We start from the raw sequence: 17,584 nt of genomic DNA, 5'->3' as shown, positions 1-17,584 counted from the left end.
CTACTTCCTGCAGTGGCGCAGGAGAGACGCCTGCCCGGCACCTGGTACACATTAGCCGCCCCACGAACGTGAGCTCTTTCCTTTCCCCCACAAAACCTCCTGGAGCTGGCCGGTTCCTCTCCGTGCTTGCCGGGGAGCTCCCTCAGCAGAAAGGAATGTGCAGGCCAGCAATCTCTGGAAACACCCAGAGCTTGCAGAATGAGCTGGACGAGGTCAACCGTGCAGGACCTTGGCCCCCAAGCCCCTGGGCGCAACTGATTCCCTGGAACAGCGAGGAGGACACGGGGCCGGGTCCCCTCCCCTCTGCGCTCCACCAATGATCCACCAATAATCACGACCATCTGAAGGCCATGGGCTTCACCTTCTCTGGCTTAGCCGAGAGGTTCTCAGGAAGCGAGGGAGGGAGGGGGGCGGAGGGGAGCGAAGGCTAGATGGAGGCCTGCCTTTCTGTCTACATGGAGGAGCTGTGTATTAAGTGGAAAGGCAGAAGGTAGGAGGCCTGGTGCTCTTCCCAGCTCTGCTGTTCACACACCGTGTGACTTTGAGCAGGGCCTTTCCGCCCTGGGCCTCAGTTTCCCTAAGATGGATGCGTTGACCTCCTGCTTCATCCACTATCACCACCAGAATGACCAACTCCATTCTGCATGGGACTCCACAGTGGGATGGGTCCATCGGAAAAAGACTCCGGTGGCCTAGGGTTCAATTAACAGGAGCAGAGTGTTCATAGCTTGGGAGGTGAGAGTCTGCTGCAAACTGCAGCTGGGTTACTAATGCAAAGGTCAGGGTGGAAGCTGACAACTGACTCCTATTCAGAAGAGGGCACCGAGGCCCATCTTACAAGGAGCAGAGAGAGAAGCCCTGAGGCTTGGTCTGGAGGAGAGGTCGAGAAGGTCAGGCAGGTTACCACCTCCGGAGGCACTGGGGCCCAAGAGGAGTTCTAGAAAGTCCTTCCCTAGCGAGGAGCAGTTCTCCACAACGGAATGGGCTCCAGGTGAGATAGTGAGCTCTCCAACCCTAGAGGCAAGCAAGTCTCTGGGTGAGATTCTGGGGTTCAGTGCAAGCCCCCGCAGCCTGGGCTGTCCCCAGAGGGACAGGAAGTAATCTGGCCCCTCAGCCCCGTGCTTCCCGAGGCCTGCGCCCTTCCTCTTGGAGAAGGGGCCATTCACGTTCCCGGCCATGGACGGGCCCAGTGCACCTCACAGATGCTTCGACGGGCTGTATCACTGAGTGCATGACGGGGAGGAGCCTGTGCACCATCGGCCCCCTCCTTACCAGGTCACCTATTCCCCAGCAGCCCGCCCGACCCCGACTTCAGTCCTCACCCACATCATCCCTGCTCCTGCCTTTGCTCCCCGAGGCCCCATTTGCAAGGCCCTGTCCCTCCCTCCCTTCCTCCGGGGCCTAAGCTCTTCCTCCACCCTCAGAGCCACCCCACTCTGCCCCACCTCCCCTTTCCTGGCATGCAGGCGTGCCTTGGCCTGGCTGTGGCAGCCACCTCCAGGCCCTCATGGGCTAGCAGAAGGACCCCAGCCCCTCGACGGACGGGACGCCCAGGGCTCAGGGGCGCTACAGCCTACAAGGGGCCACGTGGCGAGGCTGGGGCACAGAGGCCCCACTGGCCTGGGCCCCCAGCCCGGCGCCCCCCGCTCCGGGGGCCCCCGCCCCCGCCCAGCTGCCGGGGCCTAATCCAGGCTTGTGGGAAGCGGATGGGGCGTGGAGGCGGATGGGGCCGAGGAAGGCCTCCGATGCCGCTGGGATGCCTTCATGCTGCAGATGCGGCTCTGGGCTCCTGCCTCCTCGGATTTGAGGAACTTGCTAAATTGCAATTCTCCGTGGCTTCGGGGAGCTGGCCCCAGGCCAGCGCGTGCATTATCCCCAGCAGCTGCGGGCTGCGGAGAGCCAAGGGGCGGAGGCCTGGCTGGGCAGGGGGCTCAGGGGCCGCGGACTCTAGACCCTCCACCCTGAGGCCCAGGGACCGTGCGGGGATGCTGACCGGAGCCACGGGGGAGGGATGGGGGCCCCAGACCAGCACCGGGAAGGTACAGCCAAGGAAGGATTTCCATCCAGAAAACAAACTTTCCCAGGATCCTGGAGAGCGGGGTGGAGGGGCGGGGAGAGAGCAACGGAGCACGCACCCTTTGTGGGGAGCGGGCGAGGCCCTGAGGAGGGGCGATTCTCATCCGGGGTCAGGTGTGGAAGGAGTGGGGTGCCGGGATTTGAACCCAGCTCTCCCAGGTGGGAGCTATACCCCCTGTGCTCTGGGCAGGACTGCTCCCAGCTGGACACGCCCCTCCTTGATGTCGCCTCGTGGTGTCAGTCCCAGGGTGGGGGGGGGCCCCTCCTCCCGCCGCAGACCGCAGGCCCAGAAGGGGCCTGGATGTGGGATTCCTGCTCTGAGACGGCCGCCTGTGCAACCTCAAGCCCCGGCAGAGGCACCACGGCCCTGTCAGTCTGGGCTGCTCCGCTGGGCCTGCATGTCACCAGGCCTCTGGGCGACTCGGGAGAGTGAATCCCCCTAAAAAAGGAAACCGTCGCCCAGCCCAGTGGGGCCACATGAGGGTCCGCGAGTGGGATGTGCTGCGCACGCAGTAGGCCCGCAGAGGGGGAGGTTTCGGGGCCGGGGGCTCTACCCCCAAGGGAGGCAGCAGATGTTTTTGGCACAGGAGCCCCGGGCAGAATCCTGTGCTCCAGACAATAAATTTCCACACACGTACACAGAGATCAGCGTCTCTGCTTCCGGCTGCCTCGTCTCCTGGAATCGCGGCCTTTTAATTACACGGAAAGGTCACCAGAAAAAAAAAAAAAGAAAGAAAGAAACGAAACACCAGAGCGGCTAGAAGCCTCCTCTCCGCGCCCAGAACTTGGCAACACGGTAACGGAGAGCTAAGGGGGCCGCAGAGGCAGGCACCTGGTGGGGCGGGGTGGCCCCTACCCTCTACTCGTACAGGGCGCCCCGGGACTTGGGCACACGAGGCAGGAAACCCCACGAATGTGGCATCTCCATCGTGGCGTGTGCTGCAGGACGAGAGCCACGTCAGTCGCAGAAACCCAGGAGGGCTTCCTGAAGGAAGCGGTCTGGAGCGGCGGCGGTAACCATGGGGAGGAACAGAAATCTTGATCCTTCCAAGAGTGAGTCGGGCAGAGCCAACTAAAAGCACGCAGGCCTGAAAGCAAGCCGCCGGCCCGGCCGCTGAGCCAGGGGCTGCTTGCCTCTTCCTCGACTGCGATCCTGCCCCCCTGCGGGTGCGGGGGCTGCGCCCTGGCCCAGAACACCTTTCCAGAACAGAGACTTCATACCCTTAGGTCTTGCTCTGCCCTTCTAAGCACAGAGAACTAGGGCTGGAAGAGGGAGGAGCTTCCTTCCTCCTCCAAGGGCTCTACCCAGGGACCCCCCCCACCCCGTGTTTCCTGCAGCAGCGGGTACCGGGCAAGGTTGCGTGGGTCCCCCCGGATGGGGGGGTGGACTGGTGACCTCGAACTCCCAGCACTACCCCTGCACTCCCGGGGCCTCCAGAGGTGCGCGAGGAGCCTTGCGACGCTGGCGGGGCAGCGGGGTGGAGGATGGGGGGGTGGCGTCTACACTGATTTTGGGGTGAGTGAGATATTCTCCTTTGTCCCCCTTGTAAATTGGATTTACTGATCAAATTGACAAGATGTACCTCCTCCATTCAGCCTCACACCCGGGACTAGTTGTTGACTTAAGAATACGTATTAAAAATACAATGAATCACCTCCATTATGTAAAAACAACAATGCAAAGCAGACGCAGATACGCGGCACCAGGTGGGAGGGTGGGGGGCGGGAACCCACAGCAAAATACCACCCGGGGGCCCTGCCACCGGGTGGGGACTTGCAGAAATTAGCATTTTCGTCTTTTTTTTTCTCTCTCTCTCATTTTCCCACCTCTTCCACAGTGAATCGAGACTTTTTGTGATCGGAACAAGAGACTCCGATTTTTAATAAAAAGATGATACGTGTATATTGCTAATTGCAGCGTTGCGCCTTAGAAAGCCCCCCGCGGCCCGCCCGCGCCCACCGCGCGAGTGGCAGGTTTGCAGCCGCCCTGTTTCCAGGCAGGCACTGCTGCACGCGGGCCGCGCGCACACGCCTGCACACACACGCACACGCACACGCACACGGGCAGGGCATCTGGTCTCCTGCTCTGTTCACTTAACATTAACGATAAGCATCTCTTTCCACCAAGACTTCATAATTATGGTGGTTAAGGGCTGCGGCATCTTCCTGCCGGCGGCCTGGATTCTCGCTTTAAATGCGGCGGGGGGAGCGGCAGCCTGCAGAGCTATTAGGGGGCAGTGATGGATGGTTCACTCAGAGCACGGCTGGCGCGCTGCACACCCCCGGGAGAGCGTGTCGGCCTTATTAATCCTGTGTACCTGTCTGGCCTGGGAAACAGCTGCGTCCACGTGCCCCGGGAAACAGCCCGGAGCGGGGGCCCCCGGCTGCCCCTGCGGGCCCCCCAACCCAGCGGAGGGCATCTGGGGGTCGGCCAGGGGGCCCAGGGCTGCTTGTGCTCAGGGCCCCTCTTCCATCCTGGCATTCGAGATCTTCTCAGCCTCCATCTGTCCCAGACCTCAAGCCGGGTGTCCGGTTTTCCCTCGCCAGCGATATGGGGTGTCCTGCCTGTACCCCTCACGCGAGGCCCCTGGGCACCCCAGCTACAGCCAGCGCCAACGGTCGGCCTCTCTTGTATCCCGACGCCTCCCGCAGGCTGAGGGCAGGCTGTGCCTTAGGCAAGGGGCCCCTGGCCTGGAACGGTACCCCCACCCCCAGGGCTGAAGCCAGGAGCGGAGGAGCACAGGCAGGCAAGACTTTCTCTTCTTTCCCCCAGATCTGTCTCTTCTCGGTTTGCTCCCATCTTGGAAAACGCGGCCCAGCACCCATCCTGTGGCCATGGCGGAGCTGGGTGGCCCTCCCGCAACACCCGTCCATTGCCTGCTGTGGTCATGAGGCTGCAGCCAGGCTTCCCATCAAGGCGTCCTGCACCCCCCTCATCCAGGAGGCCCCCCGCCACACCCCCCCTGCACTGAGGGGAAGCATATTAAAATGCCAATCTGATCGCACCCCACTTAAAAATGACCAGCTTAGCATTGCCCGTGGGACAGAGCCCAAGCCCCTCAGCACATGGGCACTGCCCACTGGCCGGCCTCTCCCCTCTGCAGTCCTCAGTCCTGGCCCACAGTGCTCGCTCCTGCCCCCTGGAGACTCTGTCGAGCATCCCGTCCCCACTGCGTCCCCCCCCAGGGCCAGCTCAGGGGTCCCTCCTCTGGCCGCTGCACCTCCCTCGCCAAAGCACAGTCCTTCACTGTTCATAGTTCTTGATGGGACCACCAGGGCCGCAGCTGCTGCTGCAACTGCCTCTCCTCCTCCTCCTCCTAATTAATTTTTTTTTTTTTATTGGAGTGTACTTAGAGCTGCAGCTTCCTCCTAGTGGGTTACCTCCACCGGGGTCCCAGCACCCAGGCAGGACCGGCAGGCACCGGTGGGTCCTCAGGCAAAGTTGGAGGAGAAAAGGCAGGTAGGGGGAAGAGAGGGAGGGAGAGAGGAAGGGGGAGGGAGGAGGCAAACCGGGGGAGACGAGTCCAGAGACCAGACGGCTTGCACTAACTCACAAGAACCAACTAACTGTTACATTCTCAAGAGGTTTTGTGAGCTGATTGTGGAACATTTGGCAGCTTGGAACCGCCCGGTGGGAGCGTTTACACCAGGGAAATTGGTGAAGGCTGGAAGTCAGGGCCCTGAGTGCCCCGGAGAGCAGGTCTGCTGGCTCCCCCCCCGACTCAGCTCCCGGCCTTGCCCACAGGACCCCCACTCTCAGCCGCGAATTGCAGGCTCACAGTACCGGGAACGGTTGTGGGGTCCACCTCATCAGCCTCCTGTCCCGGGTCCCGGAGCACCTCATCTAGTCATTCAACAAACAGCACCCTGACCTGCTCCCCAAGTCAGGCTCCCCGCTGGGCCCCAGGCTGATGGGGCCACTGCATGTACGCCTGGCAGCGCGGTGAGGTGCTCTGACCCAGAGACAGAGACGGCCCAATTCAGGGGTGGGGGCACGGAGCAGTCACTCCCGCTACACCCGGGGGGAGGCTCGATTTTTAACATAACTCAAACCATTTAAACTCCTAAAATGTGTTCAGATTTCCTCTGTGGGCCAGGACACCGGCTTATAAATTAGGAATGATCTCAGGGGCACGGTCACAGCAAACCAGCTAACAGGAGCTTCAAGGAGCGAGGCCTGTTTCTCCCTTAGCAAGAAGCCCAGAGGTAGGACGGGCTGGTGTTGCTTTCACGGCTCGGCCCAGGCTTGCTTTTTTTTTTCCCCTCCATCTCCTGGCCTGGCGCCCCAAGATGTCTGGGGTGGCCCCTACCCTGAGGCTGCAGGAGGGCGTGGGAGGGGCAGGCGAGCCCACCTCTCCCCTGTCATTGGGGGTCCCAGCCGGTGCCTTCCCTGTCTGTTGGGCTCCTAGGAAGAGGCTGTGCTGCCTCTGAGCATCCCCCACCCCGTCTTCCCCACCACCCACCCGGCCCCAGGCCAGGCACAGAGCAGGTGTTCTGCGTGTTTTCGGGGCACAGCAGACACATAGTTATCAGCGGAGCCCGCAGAGGCCTGGCAGGGGTGGCCCATGGCTGCTTCCCGGCCTGAGGAGCCAGATAATGCTGCGTCCTCATCTCACTGTCACCTAATGAGCTGTATCGTTGGCTGCCCAAGCTGCTACCTGGCAGTTGGCTGGGAGCCTGCAGAAGCCCCATTAACCTTTTCAGTTCTTTCAAAGAGCACATTTACCAAAGGATGACGGGTCTCTGCTCCAGATGGGCCAGCCCAGCACCAAGGCCTGCGTATCCATCTCTGTTAGAGGCCGGACGATTACGGAGGCCGGTGCCCGAAGCCCAGCCTGGGCCACAGATGCCCCACCACCACCACCAAGAGCCTCTGTGCCCTCACCTAGGAAAGGGGTGTGGAGAGCAAGGGCCTCTAGAACATCCATCTGGTTCTCAATCGCCAGCGTCAGGGCCCACTCTTGCTAATTGAATCAGAAGGGGTTGTTAGGGGAGATTGGAGGCCTCGTGGAATCTCAGGGAAGTGAAAGCCGATTCCACCCACCTGTGTAGATAAACAGCCAAGAGACACATCCTGGCACAGCTCCTTGGGGTTCCCAGGAGCAGACCCAGAAATCAGAGTTCAAGGACAAGTGGCTTATTTGGGAGGCCACCGAAGGCAGCGCCGTCCAGGGAGTAGGGAAGGAGATGGGGGGGCAGGGCGACAGCGCAGCACCCGCCAACATGGCACTGCTCTGGGCAATGGCTCCGGGCCCAGCAGGGAACTTGCATCCCACCAAAGGGAACTGTGGAGTCCATCGTTGGTCGAGGGCTGCACCCTAGGAGAGGGCGGAAGCCAGGAGCCCCCCAGTGAAGCACTGCAGGTGAGGCCAGTGGGAAGTCAGGGCCAAGGGCGGGGAAAGGCTAGAACCCGGGCCTACGGGCAGCCCTGACCCCGCTGCTCCAGCAGGACTCCTTCGCTGCCACCTCTCTCTGCTCAGCATCTGCGATGCCAGGATGAGAACTGCCTGCCTCCATGCTCGCCAGCAAGTTGTTTTCTGACATTGCCCGCTCCTCAGCCTAGGCTAAGAGGTCCCCCGTGGGGTCCCTGGTGTAGGATCTTAACGACAGGACCTCCGAGAAGCATTGCTCTACTTTTCAGGCTCTACAGCACAAGAGCGCAGGGGGGTGGGGAGTTGGAGTGGTGTTGAATGAGCAATCTGTGGGGTTTGCTGCATGCACCTCAGGGCCTTTGCACGTGCTCTGCCCCCCCCCCGAATACTTTTCCCAATCTTCATGTGTCTGGGTGGCGCCTTGTCTTTTGACTTCTGACTGGATATCACCTCCTAAGACAGGCTCTCACGATAATCTCTCTCCTTTTACCTCTCTCTGGTCACCATCCACTATAGCACCCTGTTTTATTTTCTCCAAGGCACCCCACTCCCTCATTCTCTGGAGCGATCTTTTTTGTTTTCATGTTTATTCTCTGTCTCCCCTTCTAGAACAGGAGATCTAGGAGAGCCAAGCCTTGCCTCCCTCGTTCATCACGTACACCCAGTGCCTACAGCCATGCTGAGCTCACGGTAGGGCCTCCGTAATATTTGGCGAATGGACTGTTCTTGGACCTCTCGGGTTGTTGGGGCTTTCTCGAGATAATGCTTAGTGAGGGCCTAGCACGGTGCCTGGCACATACTAGGTACTCAATAAAATGTCAGGAAAGAGTGATATTGTATCATTTTCTGGTCGAGCCCCTCCGTTTTCTGGGTAAGGTGACTGCAGCCCAGAGAGACGCAGGAACTAGCAGATCACACAGCCAGAGCACCCCGGTCTCCACCACTGCAGCCTCCTCTGTGTCTACTTTGCCGCCAGCTTGGGCCCCGGGGAGAGTCAGGCTGGCGGGTTTGAAATAATAGAGGGAAAAGTTACAGCTCTCCTATTCCTCAAGAAAAATTAATTCCACTGCCAGGTATGTGTCGCCAAAGCTGCGGAATCTGGGGATCAAATCATGGCCCTGTCTCTGCCGTTGACACGCTTCCATGTTTCAAAGGCGGATTCCCAGGTAAAATATTGCCGTCCCGGGGGCCTGGCACACCGCCGCTCCCGGAGTAATCTCGCTCGACACAATACAAATGGGATACAACGTGGCCCATCCGGGCTTCAAATGAGAAAGTTAGGAAGGCAAAATGCAGAGGTAGGAAGTGGTTCTGATTACAGGAGCTCAAAGTAATTGCCTTCCTCGGAAGCTGGGGATGCTCCACCACCGAGGCAGGGGGGCGTCTCCCCTCCCCACATCCATCATCCCATCTCGCAGACTTTGAATATTAAGTAAAGTCTTATTTATGGTTCTTCTTGCGGGCTTATCACTCTCAGGCGAGGCAGGGATAATAACAAACCCTCTCACACAAAAGTTAGGCTATAAAAAAATAATTAAGGAAAATTCTCCCCGCAGTACCGGCGGCTGGGAAGCCGAGTCCTTCTGCAAACACACTCCGCGTGACCTTCATAATGAAAGCAAATTGCTTCTGGGCTGGAAGTGGGCGCAGTGGGCGAGGGCGAGGGCGAGGGCGAGGCAGCCCGCTTCTCCCTCTGCAGCCGCCCCCGCAGAGAGGGGCCCCGGGGGAGGTCGCAGGGCTGGCACCCCCGGGGAGAGGTTCAGCCCCGGGGTCCCGCCCGCCTCTGCCCTCCATGAGCAAGCCCGAGAATGCCAGGAAGCCGTGGAGATTTATTTCTTCTTTGCAGAAAGTGAAAGATGTGCTTGTGACAGATGGCGGGAGAACGGCGGGCTCCGTGCTGGCAAGTGTCAGCCCGTTCGATCGGCCCCAATTTGCTGGGCGAGGAAACTGAGTCTGGGGCGGGTAAGAGGGGGGTCGGGTTGGTTCCAAGTGGCCCGGGAGCAAGACGAGGATGCCAGGCACCTGGGGACGTCCTCAAGGGGGGCAGATTTGGGCTCAGGACCGAAGGCCGGTGTCGTCAGACTAGCAGGGTGGCCCGTCGGAGGTTTGCCACCATCGTCAGGAAGAGTGGCGCGCCTTCCTCCACGGGGCATCCGCTCCCTCCCGCCGCAGTAGCCACGCCACCGGCCCCCCAGTTATCAGAAGTCATCCCCCCGATGACCATCTGGGGCTGTCACCGCACCTGCGGGCCGAGGCTGGAGGGTCGCTTCGCTGGTGCCGAGGAGCCGCGGCCTCCCTGGGCTCGTCCCAAAGAGCCAGCCGCTTACCTCGGCCACCGGGCACCCCTCCTCTGTCGATGTCTCAGTCAGCCCTGGAAACAGTTTGCTAAACAGAAACACGGTGCATTTTCCCCCTGGTTTTCCCCCTCTCCTGGCTGGCTGCCCTTCCACCTTTTGCCATGAGCCAAGACCTCTCTGTGGGTATTCACACGCCTAAACATTTCCAAAGCGTCGTCTAATAAATGGTATTGAGCAAAGGCGTCTGTGTGGCGGCACGTGAATATTTACTGACGGACAGCCCTGTGCTCGGCAAGGGCGGACACGATAGGAGCAAGACGTAGCACACTACGAAAAGCGACCGTGGAAGTGGGGTGTGGAACAGTATTTCGGGCAGCTGGAACAGCGGATGCAAAGATCCTGAAGCTAGGAGGAGAAATTTTCCCCAAGTCGTCTCTTACTACACGTCAGCCAGCATTCAGCACTCATTTTTTGCAAATCTTGGGGGGCGGGGGGTGTGAGAGAGAGAGAATGAGTTGGCACAGTCATATATTCAGCTGGAATTCATAGAGCCCCACTGTGTGCAGGTGCGGGGGACCCAGCAGGGAACACCTCAAGAGTGTTCCAGCCCCCCTGAATTTCAGCTTCTATCAGGCAGAGGTCCTCAGTGGGCCTCCCAGAAAGAGCCTCCTTCCCAAAGCTCCAGGGCCGTGGGTCTGGCTTCCCGCTCACCCTAACCAGCAGGCTCCTCTGTCCAGACCGCCCGTTTCCACCTTGTCTGGCCATCAGACTCCTCTTCCCCTGCCCAGGACCCAATTCCAACATCACCTCCTCCGAGAAGCCCTCCTTCAATGGCCCAGCCCGCGACTTGCCCCTCCCCTGTCTGCTCCAGCTGGGTAAGATGCTTCTGTGACTCCCTCCCCCCAAGGCCGTAGAATGAACCTGTTTGTCAGGTAGAACAGGAGGGAAGTAGCTTGTCTCACAGGGGACCCTGCAGCAGGCAGCAGGGGACGCGACATGAGCAGGACGGAGAGTCCAGGAACCCCAGGGCAGGCTCACGTTCACCAGCCAAGCCACCACCCACCCTCCAGTGCAGCCCCTTCCTGCGGGGCCGCCGCATCCTCCCGGCTCATGCGGGGCGTTGGGGGAGCCAGCTCCTGGGAGCCCCTGCACCAGAAACGGCCACAAGCCCCACACTGTGGAAGTTCAGCCCCAGGGTGCCTCTGGGTGCAGAGAACTCAGGGGTCAGGGGAGGAATCCTTGTCTGTGCAAGCCACCTGCCCGCAAAGGCAGCCTTCCGGAAAGGCTCTCACCCTATGGTAGCAGCACCTGCTGAGACCCCCGGGGGAAGGACCCCTGGAGCTCCAGGGCTCCCCCAGACCCTCTGCCCGGGTTCTGCCCAGAGCGGCCTGGGCTTTACCAGCGTGGCTGGCAGCCGGGAAATGGAACCAAAGGCTTTCCCAGCGACAGGCATCAGGCCCACGCCCACCCCTCACAGGCACTTGGGGCCTCTGACAGTCTGAGGAAACGTCTGCACCCCACAGCCCGGGATCACGGGGTGCGGGTGAAGGAGCGAGGGTAGGAGTCGGGTGGGAAGGACTCTGGGCCTCCCACCAGACCACCGGCCCCCAAGTGGGGAGGCCGTCCCCAGGGTGGAGCAGCAGAGCCGTGGGGCCTCTCTGGGAGCTGCTCCTTGTGGCTGATGGCCACTCCAAGGAGCAGAGAACCCAAACCCCGGATGTCCTGGGCCACGGGGGCACCCAGGGGCACCCAGGGGCAGGGCGGCACAACCCGGGGGCCACGTAGACAGTGGGAGCCGGGGCCACATGTGCCAGCTGGCCCCTGGGTCTACTGGGAATCACCAAGAAGGCTGCCGCGCCCTGGGCCTGGGAAGGGGCTTCCAGGCGGTGCGGCCCTCGTGATGGGCTGTGCACCAGGGGCGCCCCCCTCCCAGCCCCCAGGTGTGGACATGACTGGCCGGGCGGTCAGGCTGCACGGGCCATGGGAAGATCCGGCCACAGCTCTGTGGGTCCTGCAGGCCAAGCGGCCCCCTCCGTGAGAGCCCAGCTGCCTGGCACCGCCACGGAGGGAGTGCTTGCGAGATGAGACCGAGCCCCAGGATTCGAGGGACAAGAGAGAACTAATCCCCATGTCCGCCCGGCCAGGCAACATTTGATCTGTTGGCGAGGAGCGTGGGGACGCTCCTGCCACCGCGCCCCCCCCCCCCCCGCCCCCCGCACCACAGCTCACCATCTGTGCCCGTGGCTAATGGATGCGCCTCGGGGAAAGCCTGGAGAATCCGGACCCTGGGGCCCGCTGCCTCCCGGAACGTGAAGGGGCGACTGGGGACAGCTCAGGCGGGGTGCCAGCCGCCCCTTCTGGACAACCGTGGCGGTGTCCACGTCCGGCCCAGACCCGGAGGGTCAGCCACACCCTGTCCCCCGCCCAGGAGGCTCCCTGCCCCCACGTGGGCCACGCTCACCCTCCTCAACCTCAGTCTCCCTCCAACAGGGAAATGCTGAGTCTAGTGACTTCAAACCCTTTTGCTTTAAAGCGTGATTCCTTAAACGTGCTCTCGCACACATGCCCCAAATACACAAAACAGATCAACGTGGCTCAGGTGGGCTGGGGCCACGCAAGGGTGACCGGGGCAATCTGGAGCCCCGGGGGCTGCTGGGGGCCGGGGCTCCTGCTGCCATCCTTGGGGGAGCTGCTGCGTCTCTGAGCCTGGGTCTCCTCAGCTCAGAAACAGGGATGACGTCTTCCTGCTGGTAGAGGCCGCACACACGTCCCCTTCTCCGCCGTCTCACGGGCTTGATTGTGTCCTCGGCTCCGTGAGCAAACTCTCCCCATCTGGAGAGTGCGGAGCCTCACACCCTGCCCGCCGTGCCGCTATGGTGGTCACTGTCCATGCAGGCTGCCGAAGAGAGGGCGCCAGGACCCGGGGAGGGGTGAAGGAGCTGGGCTTGGGGGCGCGAGGCAACCTCAGCACCTTCCACCATCCTCACTCCCGCCGGCGTGCCCTCAGACTCCTCCAGACCCGGGCCACGACCATCTGTCAGTCTCTACCTCCCAACTCTCCCCGTGTCTCATGAGGGAAAGCTCACCCCAAGGAGTTCAGTCTCATGCCCAAAGCCAGAGAACATTGATGAGGGCCATTCTGACCTCAAGCTCTTTTTCTCCACCAGTAATGTAAGGAGGGCGCCAGCCTGTCTGACCCCAGAGTCCATCACTCTGCAATGCCCGCCCGGGTGGCTGCTGCCTTTTGCCCTGGAAGACAGAGCTGCTGAGATAACAAGACCAACTTAGAGAAGAACACGCAGCCCATCTCTGCGGCGGGATGGGGTGGGCAGCATTCTGGTCACGGGGAGGGGGTCCACGGGCTCCTCGGGCCCCACACAGTCCTCCCAGGCCCCAGAGGCTCCATGTGCCATACGAATCCCAGGCCCCCAGCAGGAGGGGGTGGCAAGGACTGGACCAGGCTGGACGGATCACGTTCATCCCGTCCCCCCACTTCCCGCTGGCTTTCCCATCTCGACACACCTGAGTGCTCATGTCACTAAAGCACTAACATTTACAGTCATTCATAAATGGATGGTCCACACCGCAGCCCCCAGTGTGTCCAGGCATCCGACTTGCCCCGGAAGCTTGTTCCGCCCCCAGAGGCAGGGCCCCTCCTGTCTCTGTCATAAACCAGAGCTCTGCAGGGCCGGGGCTGGAGGACTGGGATTGTTATTATATTCCCTGGGCTGATTCTTCTGCGGCCACTGGAAAGACCCACGCGAGGATCCAGGAGGCTACACTGTACCAGGAACACCTGGGGGAGTCTAATGGGGAGCTCGCAGGCGTTCAATTGAGAGCTCCTGCCCATGCCCCAGCTACGTGCCCCCACCCCGACTTCCTTGCTGGGAGCCTGTAGACAGGTCCCGGCTCTGGGCGTTGGCCCCTCTGCCTTCAAGGGCCAGCGGAGAAGCACCCTCTCTGGGACGAAGCCGCCCTCCGTCTGTTCCCATCACCACCAGCGCCAGCCTGCTCTGCACCCAAGTGTCTACCACCCACTTCGCCCTCACTGCAAGCAGAGCTGATACCACCCATCATTGTCGCCCGCTTTCCTGGCTGGCAAAACTGAGCTTTGCAGGGTCAAAACCTGGCACAGTCACAGCTTTGCCCCCCAGATATACAGCAGGCAGGCTAGACCATGCCAGCCCTCGAAGGAAGGTTCTTGAGCCTCCCGCCCTCCCCCCCTCCTAGCCCCCCCGCCCTCCCTCCTTCCCACAAACAGTTGTTCGAGGTCCTCTGCGAGCCAGGGGTGTGAAGACAATCGGACACAGTCTGCCAGGGGCGACAGATGCCGGAGCAAATGCTCGCAGGACAGGGTGGCAGGAGTGGAGACAGAAGCAAATTCAGGGTATGATTCAGAAGACGGGGCTGCAAGGAGAGCAGGGGCACTGCTGCCGGCGGGAGGGGGGTGCGGGCAGGCGGCAGATGCCACAGAAAAGGCCGGAAGGCTTGCTCCCCCAGCACCCCCGCAGCCCCCAGCGCGCGGCAGGCGCTGCTAAAAGCCCAACGGACAATACAAACGTGTCGCGCCCCGTCCTCTCTCACCCCGGTTTGCAGAAACCCATAACCTCATGACTCCACCAGCCCTGCATCTGTTTATGCGCTCATTGGAATCCACGCTGACAATATATTTGTTTAATTTCCAGCAAGAGGGGGAAGATTTGTCAGGGTCAGGGATACGTCTTGCATAAAACATTTTGATTAAACTCTGTCGGCCAGAGAATTCCTTTCCCCGTCATACTCAGGGAAAGCTGGTGTTTCCTAATTGGAGCCGCTGCCTCGCCGGCGCGTTCGCCATGTACCGTGCGTTCTCTGCCAGATGTTGCTGGATGTAAATTCCTCCCCAGAAGAGAACCCGGGGCGTCTTGAGAGAGGTGTTAACTCATGCGGGCCACGGGAGACCGCTGCACGCTCGGCTGGAGGGGAGCCGGCGTCCTCGGGGAGGCCGAGCAGAGGACGTTCTTGTCTACAGTGGCGGGGAGGGAGCAATTAAAAAACCCGGGGCTGGCGGGGTGTCTCTCGACTCCATCAACCGTCTGATAGGTGTGGAGGCCCCTCCCGGAGCTGGTGACAGCGTGCCTGCCCGGAGGGGGGGCGGTGACAGGGCCATCGTGCAAGGCTGCTGAGGGCCGAGGCCCTCCTTGGCCTGGAGGGCGGGGGCCGTCCGAGGGGCAGCAAGCGGGAGGCCTCCCTAGGCCTCGGCAGGGGCAGGCGTGGGAAGGAGCTGTCCGTGCGCCTCCCGAGGGGGTTTCGGGTGGGCAATGGGATCTGCCTGTGTCGTGAGTGGAGTAGAGGCCGGGAGGGACACACTCGTGGGCTTGAGCCCTCCCGCAGTCCTGCCGAGCGGGGCCTTCCCGGGCCCATTCTCCACATGTGGAACCTGAGGCTCAGAGAAGTCAAGTGGCTTCCCTGGAGTCACACAGCCAGAAAGTAAAGGTGCGGGGATCTGGGCCCGAAGCCCGGGCTGGATCCCTGGGCCCTGGCCGGATGCACACGGTAAAGACGCGGAATCTTCCATGTCCAGGGCAGGCATTGCTAATAAACCACAGCCCTCCTCCTCGCTGGATCCAGATGCTGCCTCCCAATCCCCCTCAACCCCAGGGCCCCCGGGGGGCCCTCCGGTTGGCCGGGCCGGATGGACGGATTTGCTATCCCAGGCCAGTCCTTTAAGTTTCTAGATTCTGGGGCCGCAGTGTCTCATACCGTAGCCATAGCTGCGTGTGGCTTTGGGGGGCCTAAGGCCGAGAGATAAGATAAGGAGATGTGTTCTGAGTCGGCACAAGACGCACAAACACAAAAAGAATGTGAACCAGCTCGTTAATGATTATCGTGTCGATGACGTGGCAGGATGACACTACTTTGAACATACTGGGTTAGAGGAAACATGCCAGTAACATCTGACCCGGCTTTTACACACGGGGCTCACGGTCTCTTGCAAGGGGCCCGGGGTTCGGGCTGCAGGGGAGGGGGTCACTGCCGAGGGCCTGAGTTCCTGGCTGCGCCCCCCTCCCCCACGAGCCACTTCACGGCTCTGCGTCCTTGCCCGTGAAACGGAAACAGTGACAGCTCTTATCTCACAGGACTGTGATGGGGGAACACGAACACATCCAGGTACACATGTGGAACAGCTCCCGGCACCGCAGTAAGTGCCAAGACAGGCTCAGCTACACCTTTAACGTCTTGTTGCCTGGGAGGCGGAGCCGAGGCCCTTCCTCTGCAGGAGTGGGGCAAGGGGCACAGGGGCCCAGCCACCCCCCTCCAGAAGGAAGAGAGCAGCTTCCTGCCCTCTACCCCCCAAAGGGGTGCCCCCATCTCTGGGGCCACTACCTCTGTCACGCCAACAACCCTCCCTGCGACCCTTCACCCTCAATCCTTGAGTTCTGGCAACCTCAGAGCTCCCCATTCTCTTCCTGCTCCCCAGGCCCCTGCTCTCTAGCTCAGTTCCACTTCCTGGAGAGCCCTGGATGTGTCAAAAAAAAAAAAAAAAAAAAAAAAAAAACCATGGTAGGGGCGCCTAGGTGGCTCAGTCAGTAAAGCATCTGCCTTTGTTCAGCTCAGGTCATGATCTCAGGGTCCTGGGATCAAGCCCTGCATCAGGCACCTGCTTCTCCTTCTCCAGAGCTCGTATTCTCCCTCTCTCAAATAAATAAATAAAAATTTTTAAAAAATTTTATTAGGGATCCCTGGGTGGCGCAGCGGTTTGGCGCCTGCCTTTGGCCCAGGGCACGATCCTGGAGACCCGGGATCGAATCCCACGTCGGGCTCCTGGTGCATGGAGCCTGCTTCTCCCTCTGCCTGTGTCTCTGCCTCTCTCTCTCTCTCTCTGTGTGACTATCATAAGTAAATAAAAATTAAAAAAAATTAAAAAAAATTTTATTAAAAACCCCACCATAGTAGCTGTGCCTCTTCTGACACGAAGCAAGGGGGTCAAGTTTTAGAGTTTTCTCAAACCTTAGAAAATACACAAATAGTATAAAGGGGGAGGGGGGAGAAAAGAGTCTTCTTGATTCCACCAACAAGAGACCACCGCCGGTGAATGCCTCCCTAGCTCCCTTCCAGAGCAAGACTCTCCAACAGAAATCAAGCCACAAACGGGAGCCACATGGGTCATTAAAAAAAAAATCTGGTGGCCACGTTCAAGAAGTAAAACAACCAGGTGATATTAATTTTGACAACGGGGATCCCTGGGTGGCGCAGCGGTTTGGCGCTTGTCTTTGGCCCAGGGCGCGATCCTGGAGACCCGGGATCGAATCCCACATCGGGCTCCCGGTGCATGGAGCCTGCTTCTCCCTCTGCCTGTGTCTCTGCCTCTCTCTCTCTCTCTCTGTGTGTGTGACTATCATAAATAAATTAAAATTTAAAAAAATTTAATTTAAAAAAAAAAAAAATTTTTGACAACGATGGCATTTCACCGAAGGCATCCGAAATATTATCATCTCAGTGTGTAATCGTATAAGCAACGATTGGTAAGACGGGTCACATCTGGGTCTTGGAAATCCGGGTGCTGTCACGCTCCCCATGCCCCTCCATCTGGACCAACCACCTTCCTTCCTTCCTTCCTTCCTTCCTTCCTTCCTTCCTTCCTTCCCTCCTCCCTCCCTCTCTTTTTTTTTTTTTTTAAGATTTTATTTATTTATTCATGAGAGACACAGAGAGAGACAGAGGCAGAGACACAGCAGAGGGAGAAGCAGGCTCCATGCAGGGAGACTCGATCCCTGGTCTCCAGGATCACGCCCTGGGCTGAAGGCGGTGCTAAACCGCTGAGCCACTGGGCTGCCCCCTTCCTTCCTTTCTTTCCTT

This window comes from Vulpes vulpes, chromosome 6 (assembly GCF_048418805.1).
Source record: "Vulpes vulpes isolate BD-2025 chromosome 6, VulVul3, whole genome shotgun sequence".
In the NCBI taxonomy this organism is placed as follows: domain Eukaryota; kingdom Metazoa; phylum Chordata; class Mammalia; order Carnivora; family Canidae; genus Vulpes; species Vulpes vulpes.
Note: the sequence above shows the minus strand (reverse complement) of the source record.